General features: G+C 39.7%; 1 protein-coding gene across 2 annotated transcripts in view; it reads right to left on the reverse strand.

The window, feature by feature from the left end:
* LOC105220719 (uncharacterized) overlaps positions 1-12,144 on the reverse strand; it is a 159,874-nt gene that overhangs the window by 127,385 nt on the left and 20,345 nt on the right. The gene's annotated exons all lie outside the window — the stretch shown is intronic.

Below are 12,144 nucleotides of genomic sequence, written 5' to 3' on the forward strand. Positions count from 1 at the left end.
AATTAATTAAAATTACGGTAATGCCACGCACACAATTACATGCTGGTCGCAGCGAGCATAATTTGTATCCCGAATATCTTCGTGCGCTCATACAAGTACACGTGCCGGCCGTAAAGAAAGACGCGCAAAAGAAATACAAAAAATAGCACGAAGCGCCCGCAAACACCAACCCACACAAAGCCAGCGGTATTTGGCAAGCGACGCGCTCTGGGCATAATTAGCTAACTTATTATTGGCAGTACGCAAACATTCGCGCCTAAAATCACACCACACCACAGCGCAGCACAGCGCAGCGCAGAGGAAGTCATTAAGTATTTACGAGTATATAATCGTCGGACATATATTCCTATTCCGGTATGTGTGCGTCCGTGTGCATATTGTATACAAATTCGGTCCCTCAGAAACCGCAAAATTCATGCACGAAATAGTACTTGTTTATATGTAAGATTGTCCAAGACCACTTACGTAACTCGTCAACTTAAATACTTCTTATTCTTTAAAAATTTCGAAATAAAGATATTATTAGATCTTGGATCTTTTCCTAAATTCTCAGTCGAAAGCTCAGATACTGAGGCTGCTCCAGTCCTAGTTACCTACGAGGTGCCACCTCAAATTTGTGAAAAAATGTCCACTTAACGGCAGTCACGCATCTGATCAATGGTCCACAGACAACAGGCAGGTGCTGGAGCTAAAGGCAAGCACATGGTCCGCACTTCAACTAACGAGCACTAAACAAGTCGACAGTTCGTGGGATAACTAACCAGACTTAGCTTACAAACTGTGACCAAACAACAAAGATTTGTGAAGCGACCAAGTACAACCGCACATTCACGCTGGCTCAACTGAACGCGGAACTAAGTTCGACATGTGTGCCTCAACACTCCCGCAAAGCGCTCAAAGTCGAACTCTTAAATAAACTTCGAAACGCAAGTGCACCACCGAAATAAGTGGGCAACGGAAGGGACGGAGACTCGGCACTACATATGAGTGCGTGCGTATGTAGGCCACTGAGCTTTAAATCCGCACAAAGTGTCGAACGCTGGAGAGTAGATAAGTTAATGTTTGCCTCCTTCTCCCCATCTCCCCATCCATCGCGTACGCATGTCGGGAATTACTGCAATATTCTTACATACGTACTTTGGAACATATATATTTCAGTTTGTTTAAAGACTGACTTTTACTGTTCCAGCCATTAAGGAGAGTAGAGAATATGCGCAGATTCTTTACAAGAAGTTAATACTAGCTTCAGCAGAACTTTTTGAATATTTCAAGACCCATCTTCTAACTGGGTGGTATACTTCAATTCTCAGTATATTTAACTAGACGCATTTAATGGGATATAAAATTCAGAGAATCCCAATTGTCATCAGAATTATTATAGTTAAACACACTTGAACTGCTCAGAATATCCCAAACATTTCCATGTGATATATATTGGTATATTACTGCTAATACACCGACGAAAGTTTTCCTCGTAGAAAATTGTGTTTAGTTTCGAACTCACCAGCAGCTCACTACTGCATTCGTCGTTCTACATTGACTTAAGAGGAATGTGCCCTGCTTGCTCGAGCGCACTTTTACACAAGCACTACAGCAGAAGGTATGCGTATTTACCCGTCTGTCCAATTTCACTCCTAATAAAGTTCGGCTCCGACTGATTGTGTGGGCACTGGCTCAAAGCTGGTGCGTTGGACAACTGCTTGGCTGACCGAGTTCAGCTGAGTTATTTGCACAGTTACCGCAGTTATTGTTGTTGTTGTCGCGCTATGCAGGTGCCAACTGGCAAGCGTAGACTCACACAACGGTAAGTGCAAACACACACACACACCAACGCAGAGCCACATCGTAGGTATAATGGCGTTGCAGTGCCATACAAGTGTATGTGCGAGTATGGCGTGGCACAAAGTTTCTGAGAAATGCTCAGCCACTCATATGTACATAAGCAAACACATATGCTTCGAAAGTAAATATGTGGCGGGGACGTAGTAGTAATTTTTCTCACAATTTCGCCCCCAACAACCATCACCACCACCGCTGCTGGCCGTCGTGCTTGCCGTTGCTGGGTGTAAGTTAAAAAGCTCATGTTGTTTTTGTTGTGGTTTGGTTGCGACGTAGTTCGTGCACAATTCATGAACTGCGCTCAAGTGTGTGCTAGCAGTCATATATCATATTTGCACTAGGTGCCCCAATTTCAAACTTTCCAAATTCCCATCCTCAGCCCCAACACTCGACCAGCGCACACACACACAAAACCCCTGGCGCTCAATACATGGACCGCCCCCTCGAAGCAATGCACTTTGGTGTGTATGCACACACACACACTCTCGTTGGGAAATTTACTTTCTTGTCTCCCCATCCCCGCCAGTTGGGCGCTACACACACACATTCTCGGTTTTATTTACGACTTCAAATGGACACCGATCTAAAGGATATCGGTTGAGCAAATGTTGTTAACTAAATACAAAAGTTAAACAAAATAAAGTAAGCAAACCGTTGGAACGTACGAAAAACTCAACCAATTTTATTGCACTTAAATGAGAATATGTATATGTAGACACCCAGCGAGCAATGATTTACCATTTCGGAAAGTGTGATTCTGACGAAATCTCTGTTCGCTCTTCGCTAGAGAGGGACAATAACGGAAGGTAGCTCAGCTAATTAAAAAGAAGCTCAAAATTTTCTTGAATCAAACACGGCACTGGTCCTGGCCCACAGAGCTCCGCTTCTGGAATATTGCGTTTGGTTCCCAATTCCGTTTGAGCCCAATCATTCGTTCCATGCGATCAATGCTTATTGGGTATTGCCATTTACATGCGTACATAGGAAGGTGTATATATGTATGTATATAGGTAAACACAGATTTATAAAAAATAATGGATTTTGTGAACTCTAAACTGTGCAGGTACAAAGTTTGAAAAGTAGGAAAGTACCAATTGGTTTTGGGATAAAATTGTTAAAAGTCGATAGCTTTTGCGGTTTAGTTGCAATATAAATTTTGCTAATTGCTACAGCAAAACTTGACCGTCCGTGATTGAAAATGTTTATTCTACATGGCAACGAATAGAGTAATGTAAACAAGAAAATCTTTTCATGAATTAACTCTCTATGAATATTGGAAATTAAAAAAAAAGCAAAAAGTAATTATGTGAATATCATAATACGAAATGCCTAGCATGAAAGTGAGAGCACTCATCCAACCAGCCTAAAAGGATTTTTCAAATGTTGGAAAAGCGTTTATTCGAGTCAGTTCTATCTCAAACTGCCATATATCAGAGCATAAAACGCATTTCAACTAACGACGGTGTGGAGCTAAACTAACAGAAGAAGCCTGTTACTACGGCGTTGTAAACCTATTTGGATCGGTAAGTCATAGTCCTGCTGGGTCAACTTAAACGGGAAAGAGACTATATATAGCACTCTGACGTTGTAAGTCCTCCACACACACCTCCTCATGCACTGTTAGATGTCAGGACATTGTTTTGGGCTGTTAAATTCTTTTTTTAATAAACTTGTAGCGTAAACCGCCAAAAATATAAAAATCTACAAATCCTTTTAGCAAACTAGCAAAGCAGAAACCCCAAAAGTCTTCAAGGGAAATGCGCAGCTGTTGGTTAAACGACAGTGTATGCACTTCAGATTGTCACACTCCGCCGCGCAGCATATGTGCGCACATCTAAATTTACACGCCGGTTGCACTGCGTGCATTCTGGCAGCCCTTTAGCTCCCTCAAACCGCTCAGACCCGCTTTTCACATGCAAAGCGCTCGCTACAACTCGCTCTGTGTTCTGCTGCTGCTTCTCTATTTCATTCATAATTCTTCCAGTTTATTTTATCGCTTCTCTCTTATGCAGCACTTCATGGCGGCGGGCTTTGTTTTGCGAGCTTCCTTCTTGCAGCAATAACAACGGTCGCGTCTTCCGTTTATTTTCCCTCAAGTGACACACATATAATTGCCCATGTTGCAATTGGGATAATAAATTGTTGAAAAAAGGAAACGGAGCATGCGAAAAAAGCGTCTAAACCCAAGGAAATGCAGCAATAAATGTTGCTCAAAACCGTTATGAAACGTAATTCCACAAAAATGTGAACGAACAGCTTTTGCACGCCTCCCACTCCCCACTTTGCTGCCCTCGATTTGAGATAATAAACCCCATGCAACTGCGTCTGCATCAATTATGACAACAGCAGCAACAACAACTGTGTATTTGCATTGTTTTGTGTGACATACAAACAATTCTAGTATTTGACAGCGCCGCCAGTGAGTGACAGTTCCACAATGCGACACTTTATTTTTTGATACTTCATGATGCCCTTTGCGTTGCGTTGTGTTGTTGCATCCCTAAGCGCTGTTGTTCACGGTCTGCCCTGCAATGTTGGCCCTGTTACACGGTTCTTTATTTACCCCATATGCGCATATGTCAGGGACACAGAGACGCGCACTCGAACAACGGCTTTGCGGCACATGTGCACCACTAACCTGTCACTCATACCAGATAGCAGGGAACTTACATGCGAACTCGCATCAGTTTGTGTAAAGACATTTAAGGGATTTGTTGTAAAAGCGCATAAGCGTTACGCGATTTGAAAGTGCACTAAGTTAGTTTGCAAATATAACAGTTAAAAGCGCAGTGCATATTCTGGTTGGAGATTAAATGAAATAGGAAATATGAGTCTACGTGAGATTTTCTAGAAACAATTATATATATATTTGGCGTAGGAACCGCTTTAAGCGATTATAGCCGAATCCACCAGAGCGCGCCACTCATTCCTCCTTTTTGCTTTTTGGCGCCAATTGGAAACACCAAGTGAAGCCAGGTCACTTTGCACTTGGTCTTTCCACCGGAGTGGAGGTCGTCCTCTTCCGCGGCTTCCTCCAGCGGGTACTGCATCGAATACTTTCAGAGCTGGAGTGTTTTCTTCCATCCGTACAACATGACCTAGCCAGCGTAGCCGCTGTCTTTTTATTCGCTGAACTATGTCAATGTCGTCGTATAAATCGTACAGCTCATCGTTCCATCGCCTGCGGTATTCGCCGTTGCCAATGTTTAGAGGACCAAAAATCTTGCGCAAAACCTTTCTCTCGAAAACCCCAAGAGTCGTCTCATCGGATGTTGTCATCGTCCACGCTTCAGCGCCATACATCAGGACGGGAATAATGAGCGACTTATAGAGTTTGATTTTGGTTCGTCGAGAGAGGACTTTACTTTTCAATTGCCTACTCAGTCCAAAGTAGCACCTGTTGGCAAGAGTGATTCTGCGTTGGATTTCAAGGCTGACATTGTTGGTGTTGTTAATGCTGGTTCCCAGATAAACGAAATTATCTACAACTTCAAAGTTATGACTGTCAACAGTGACGTGGGAGCCAAGACGCGAGTGCGCCGACTGTTTGTTTGATGACAGGAGATATTTCGTCTTGTCCTCATTCACCACCAGACCCATACGCTTCGCTTCTTTATCTAGTCTGGAAAACGCAGAACAAACGGCGCGGTTGTTGCTTCCGATGATATCAATATCATCGGCATACGCCAGGAGCTGTACACTCTTGTAGAAGATTGTACCCTCTCTATTTAGTTCTGCAGCTCGTATTATTTTTTCCAGCAATAGATTGAAGAAGTCGCACGATAGTGAGTCACCCTGTCTGAAGCCTCGTTTGGTATCGAACGGCTCGGAGAGGCAATTACTTAATAATATAAATGTATCCTCTCTCCTCTCATATATAAGTTCGTTTTTGACATTACAGGTGATATAAGGAAATGGACCTAATCCTGAAATCTATATTCTTAAATCAGTTCTTTAATTTTCAGTCGTTATAAAATAAGATCAAAATCAAATGATCATCTGTTCTAGGCTTAGACTTGACTTTTTTTGAGGCTCCTTAGGGTCCGAGTTCAGTAGACTAAGGCTTTATTAAATGATGTTTTTTTTTCTAAACGTGTGGTTTTCAATGAGATAATACATCTTTTCGACATTAAATACATTACTTCTTGAAATCATTTCAATCATATTCCTTCGATACCTAACCTAACCTTTTCCAATTAATGGCTAATTCGAACTCGGCTTCAATTTAAATGTATCATAATAACATAACAATCTTGCTGTTAAAAGAGGAAGAATATTATCAGCACTGTCTTAACTCTGTCAATATTTTATTTAATAAATTTTGATTGTTTGTCATTCGAGTGAAGCTTTAATTCTTTTCTGAGTTTTCCTTTCGCTTCTTTGTCATGTTTTTGTGTTCATATGAGTCTACGAGAATCCTCGTCAAAAATATGTAATAACCCTCTGCAACATTTCGCTTTTTCTTTTCAGCGGCTCCAAGAGTCGGCAGCGACCTGTCTACCAGCAAGGTAAAGTCATGAAGCTTTTCGGAAAAGGTAAGTAACATGTAACGGTGGGACGTGTGCGGTGTAATCACTCCCGATTTTTTTGATTTGGCGTTTATACCGTACTTTTAACGATGCCAAAATTTACAAACACACATGAGACTGTATGAAGGCCTCCTCGTTTTTGCAGATATGACGTTGGCTTTCATCATCCAGGCACGGCGTTGGTGTCAGTTTCGTTTACGGTGGTTGACACGCCGTGCGGTATTAGTCACGGCGTTGAGCGTTTAAATCGTTGAGCATCAGTTGCTAATCGTTTTACGCACGCATAATATTGTCCCCCAACCCTTTTGTAAAAGCCTCATGAATGATTGTGTATACAGCTCTGTGTTGCAGGTCGATTTTGCTTTGCTTTCAGATGAAAGTTTACAACTAATTTGCGCCCAGAGACGTGAAGAGCCATTTTGAAAATTTGAGATTGCATTATCTCATCCTTTCTTTGAAATTAAAAGTTTTCCTTGAACATTGATCCAAGTATCGAGCTCGGACAACTTTTTCACGCTAACAGAAAGCTTTTAGAGCTTTGAAACTAACGATACTTCAAATCAGAGAAAATAAGAGAGTAAAGTTACTAACGACGATGTTGTGTATTCGATTGGATCTTATATTCTGTTTTAATGCCTCTCCATATGGGTGTCAAACTTCAGCCACTTAAAACACGAAACTATTATCATTACTAATCCTGTGAACACAGGTCTACAAATGTCAGCTATTAGCGTCCTGCTATTCCTTGTCTGTTGCATGTGTTTTTATGTGATATTGATGGCTTTGATTTGTGTCGACACTTTTACTCGTTTGCTTTTTCTTTTTTTTTTGTGTTTTTGTTCCGTAGCATGCCACCACACTGTGGGCAACATACTAGTTAGTAACCTGTGGCTCCGCTGCCTCGCGGCACACCTTCTGCAATTCAATAATTCATTGCCTCGCCGGCGCTCGTGGCTCCCACACTTATGTGACACCAACTTGCGTGTCTCGCCGCCACACAATGACAGTCATTGTTATTTGAGGGATTAATAAATTTCTTATCGCGATATTCTCGCCATTGTTTGCTTTCATTATTGCCCGTTATTGCCGTTGCTGTTGTTGCTCTTTCTGTTGTTGTTGTTGCGCTCCGCGCTGAAAGGATTGTTTTATTTCATTAATTCTTGTTGCGTCGTCGTCGTCGTCGTCGTCGTGTGATTAGCGATTTATTTGTCGATTGTTTAATTTTTATCAGCTAATTTGTAATTTCGAATTGTGTCAATTGCCTCGCACCTTTCGCACCATCCGCACTCCAATATGAATTAATTAGTCATGATTTATGGATTTCTTAATGAATTTTGCGGTTTCATTGATGTGAACGCACGATTGCCGCTTTTGCGTTTCAATTAAAATTAATTAAACGAAAGATTTGTTGACTCTCACGCCCCCCCATGCTGCCTTTGTGTACCACACCCGGAAAAACGTATGTGCACCATCGTGTTCACAGCTGCTCAGACCTACGTTGCCACTTAACGGTGAGTTATTGAGGGGATTAAGAACATTTGATGTTAAAGGAATTTTATATTTTGTATTTGAGCACAGAGGCGTTAGAGTTAATTTCTTTAAATTTCATTAGAATGAAAGATTTCAATTGATAACAGGAAGAATACCTCTTGAGTCTCAGTGAAACATCTTATTTTGTGGATGATTTACCTCTCAAGAAACATACTGTTTTACTATTGTTCTCACTCATCAAATTTGTTTTGAAGTGAAAAAGGATCTGAACTCAATTTAATTTGTTACGCTAGATAGTCACAACAACAGGTCTAAACTTGCAGCAAACACAGTAAATGCATTGTCAATCCAGGCTATAACATTAGTAGAAAGGGTCTCTTCTATATTTATATATATAGATGGCCATGTCAACCTTAAAATAGTTCGTCGTTCTGTTTGCTTTTAGTATTCACTAAATAAGTAAATTAAATTGAAATGCGAATGACTATATTTTTGCGCAATAATGTGTTTTAATCGTAAGTGGATTGTGACATTAAAAGTTAATTTAATCATTGCCACTTTGTGTTTATCGATAAGCGAACAATAGCAACAACAAACATTATTATTTTGTGTTTGTATGTGTGTGCTTACACATTTATGTCGACATGATAAACAGACATGTGCAGCTTGTCGATTAACAATCAATGACAGGATATGCTGGCAGGCGAGTGCTTATTCGCAGGCAGGCAGCGCGTGTGTACCTCTGCTCACCCACCCCCACCATTGCATGTTTGTGCAACATTTACTACAAACAATTCGTTAACAAATCGACGCACTTACATGCGCACATGTGTATTGTAATGAGAATTGCTACTATCATCGGCATATATCAGGAACTGGCACTAATGTGCGCCAGCATTGGCCATTTATCAGATAACGATGTAGGAGACTTCGGTTGTGGTATTTTTATAGAGGAGTGAATGTACAGAGTGCTCGGGTACTGCTGTAGATGGCGCTGACACCTTTTCAGATATTGAATTGTGTTTTAGCTTCAATAATATGTGGATAGCTAGTTCTCCCTCTACAAATATAGATCCTCACCTTAAGACTGTTGTGAGAAGCCATTTTGTGACAGGAATTACTAGAAACTTTGTCTTTTTCTGCCTCTGTAAGTGCTATTTAGAGTATGATGTAGCGTATCACCTTTTATTATTTGTTCATTCAATAGTTTTACTATCGCAACACTTTATCAATTCACGCGATCTCAATCAATTCCAATGACGTTGACGGAGCAGACAAAAAGTGTGAATGTTCTTTGATATTTATTTTTGTCCGTCATTAATGCTTCCAGGTAAGGAATGCAACAGGAATTGGCCATAAAGCTGATACCTAATCTGTCCTGTGCATATCCCAATGTAATTTTTTGTTAACAATAATAATAGAGATTCAAGGGAGAATAGTTTCAAAGGTCGACCTCTCTCATGTTCTACACATTAGCTATAGATTGCGTTTGCTTGTCCCCCATTCACCAATTTCATTTACTGATCACTTAAATTATCGCCAAAACTGGACATCGTGATCATCATCGTGAAAATGAAATGAAATTGAAGGACACTGATATCTATATACTTCATACAAAATATGTAGTAAAAATATTTCATTTGAGTGGATGTTCTTGTGCCTGAGTAACAAGAGTCTCTTAAATGCAAATGAAAGATATCTTCTTTGGTATGTTAATGCGTAGCAACAAATTAATTAGTTAATCGCCAATTGGAGCCGTATGATTTTTCCGTTATGAAAAAAGTGAAAATAATGTACCGTTGCCATGCATAAATTAACCAGTGCTTAAGTTCACATAAGTACTGGCACAACGGCGGTGGGTTTGCGCGCATTATAAATGTTTGAGTCCGTTTAATGCACATATTTTATTGACTCCTAATTGAAATTTTTTTCAATGAATGCTTTTGAAGCAATGAAGTGCCTGCGTAACTGAAAGCTATTTAATATGAAAGTATTTGGAATATTTCAATTTAATTTGTTATGTACAGAAATAAGAGAAAATACTACATATTGCTGAGAACTACATCATTATAATAACCGTTAGTTAGAAGAGTTTAAGCATGAGTTATTAAATCTTAGCAAATATTAAACGCAAGATAAAGATTGTTGATTAGGATTTTTTTAGTCCTGCAAAAGTTTACTAATTCTTTTCTTAATCTTTGGATCTCTGAAAACATATAACATAAATCAAGGAATCGCCACAGAGGCCACGGCAAAGTAAATTCATCAAATATTACAACTTGCTTGACACCTAGTCTACTGCATTATACCAGTTCATCATTTCCAAGATTGAACCCGAAGGCAAAAGAACTGTCTGCACAAGCTGAATGAGCTCCACCTTCTAACAGCAACCTCGCAAAAATATTAAGTTATCAGCAGCAAACCGCAACAACAACAAGTTTACCTTCATTTCAACCTTGTTGCGCCTTTATGCATATCTGCTGGTGCAAACACAAGTCAAGTTAGAGTGCAGAGCGCTGCATGCATACTCCAATAACCCTGACCGGCAGGGAATGGATCCAACGATGAATAGAGCTGATTGATGGCAAGACGCTGCGTGAAGCTCCTTGCAACCTGAGCAGAGCCGCAACCGTTGCCAAGGCGAGTGGCAGTTGGCAAATGAGAACAGATTGTAATGTTGCTGAAACTTTGGAGTTCATAACGGTTTTTTTTGCCTCTGGCGGCAACGGGCGCAAATTGATTGCATTGTCTCGTCGTCTATGAAGAAGTGCGTTTGGCTGCTGCCAAGTGAGAGAGTGTTGCAGCTGATGCTGCTGCTGCTGATGATGATGAGGAGAAAGACACTAAATTGCAGTTTAAGCTGGTAATGATGGCCACGATTGAGCGCTGGAAATTGGTGTTTAAGACGCTGTGTGCTGAGAGCTACATAGCTGCCTTGCGGGTGGTTAGCAGGTGGCGGGGCGTATGAGTAATGCGAACACATTTGGTTGGATGAGCGTACATTCATTGCTTTCACTTTTCATAGGCGATTTTACAACACTTCACCTTAAGTGATTTGCATCTCCAATAATATTTATTTTGCATCCGTCATAATTGACCGTTCGTGCATTAATTTAAAACGTTTCGTTAGTGAAGTGACGACCTTATATTATAGCTTCAATGGAGAGTAAAAATTTTGCTATCAATGAGGTGTTCATAAAAGTTTGAGTAAATACTTCACTGTTGTTATATTATTATTATGTTTTTCCTGATATCAATCTAGATGAAGTATTTGCTAATAAAATATTATTATTATTTGTGTAATAAACTAGCCTTCATACGTAGGAAAATACGAAAATAAAACGCTTCACCACTTAAACAGACATATTGATATAAATATATTATTATATAGCATAAGCCACAGCTCAGTGTATGCTTAACTATGCTAGAACTCATAATTAATTATCTAATCACCTGGCCATTACGGGCCAATCACTGAGCTAATATATGCCGGAGGTAATTAAGTGGCATATATTTCCCATATTAAACTAACTTCCTGCAGGCATTGTTTATCATCGATTTTGTATAAATATGAGTATGTATATCTACATAGTATAAGCCTGGAAAAAGAGAATGAAAGTTGTTGTCTTCTGTGCACATGTGTTGCTTACACCTGTGTATGTGTGTTTACTTGTCTGGGAAGTTGCAACTCAATACTATACGCAGCAGCTGCCAAAATACATTAATTAGTATTAGATTATAGCTAAATTGTTGCACAAATATTGGCAATGCCCCGGAACATGTGTGAACACAGGTATGTACTCGGTGAAGAAAGGCTTCCTTAATTTCAGGCTAGCATGGCAGCTAACCAACACACGCCCCAAAGCGCAGGTGTCAACAAAAATTAAATTGTTTGCAGATTTTCTATGAGAACAGATTTGAGTTTAACAAATATAAAGTGTAGCTAAGAGCGTAAGACTAGAAATATTGGTCGACCTTCGTGCCACATAATGCTTGTCTAGCCTGAAGTGCAATGCAAGTATTGATGTAAGCGAATATATATTAAGTAATAGCCAATCTGATTTGTCAAAGTTAAATATTTAAAAATTTATTGTTATGAAAGTATAAAAATGTATCATATTAAGGACCAAAAGACATATTTCAAAGTATGATTGATATGTAAAAAGGTGTCATTTTCAGAAATATAAAGTTTTGAAATAAAAATGAACTTTGTATGTAAACAAAAGCCAGCTAAATTCGTGAATTTAAATATAAATAATAATTTTTTTATTGTCTCCCTCTATGA

Source organism: Zeugodacus cucurbitae, chromosome 2, assembly GCF_028554725.1.
Source record: "Zeugodacus cucurbitae isolate PBARC_wt_2022May chromosome 2, idZeuCucr1.2, whole genome shotgun sequence".
NCBI lineage: Eukaryota > Metazoa > Arthropoda > Insecta > Diptera > Tephritidae > Zeugodacus > Zeugodacus cucurbitae.